General features: G+C 33.9%; 1 protein-coding gene across 1 annotated transcript in view; it reads right to left on the bottom strand.

The window, feature by feature from the left end:
• LOC116673464 (uncharacterized) overlaps positions 1-254 on the bottom strand; it is a 7,019-nt gene that overhangs the window by 6,030 nt on the left and 735 nt on the right. The window lies entirely within an intron of this gene.

The raw sequence follows: 254 nt of genomic DNA, 5'->3' as shown, positions 1-254 counted from the left end.
GGGCGGTTCTAGTCCTCCCTCTCTTCTGCATTTGGACACAAGTTTAACACTCATGCTGTCCTTGGGACAAATTGACCCGTTTTCTTATCTCACATAAAATGTTCTTTTTAATTACACAAAATAACATGATTGATTCCACACACTATTCTATGGCAAGTACAAATCTGTACTTTCATTCACTTTGGGGTGTCTTATTTAATTTTATCGCATTTGAAAAACAAAATGAAGAGGTTTTGAAATAGTATTGATTAAAA

Source organism: Etheostoma spectabile, chromosome 23, assembly GCF_008692095.1.
Source record: "Etheostoma spectabile isolate EspeVRDwgs_2016 chromosome 23, UIUC_Espe_1.0, whole genome shotgun sequence".
Taxonomy (NCBI): Eukaryota; Metazoa; Chordata; class Actinopteri; order Perciformes; family Percidae; genus Etheostoma; species Etheostoma spectabile.
Note: the sequence above shows the minus strand (reverse complement) of the source record. Positions and strands in the feature narration are given on the sequence as shown.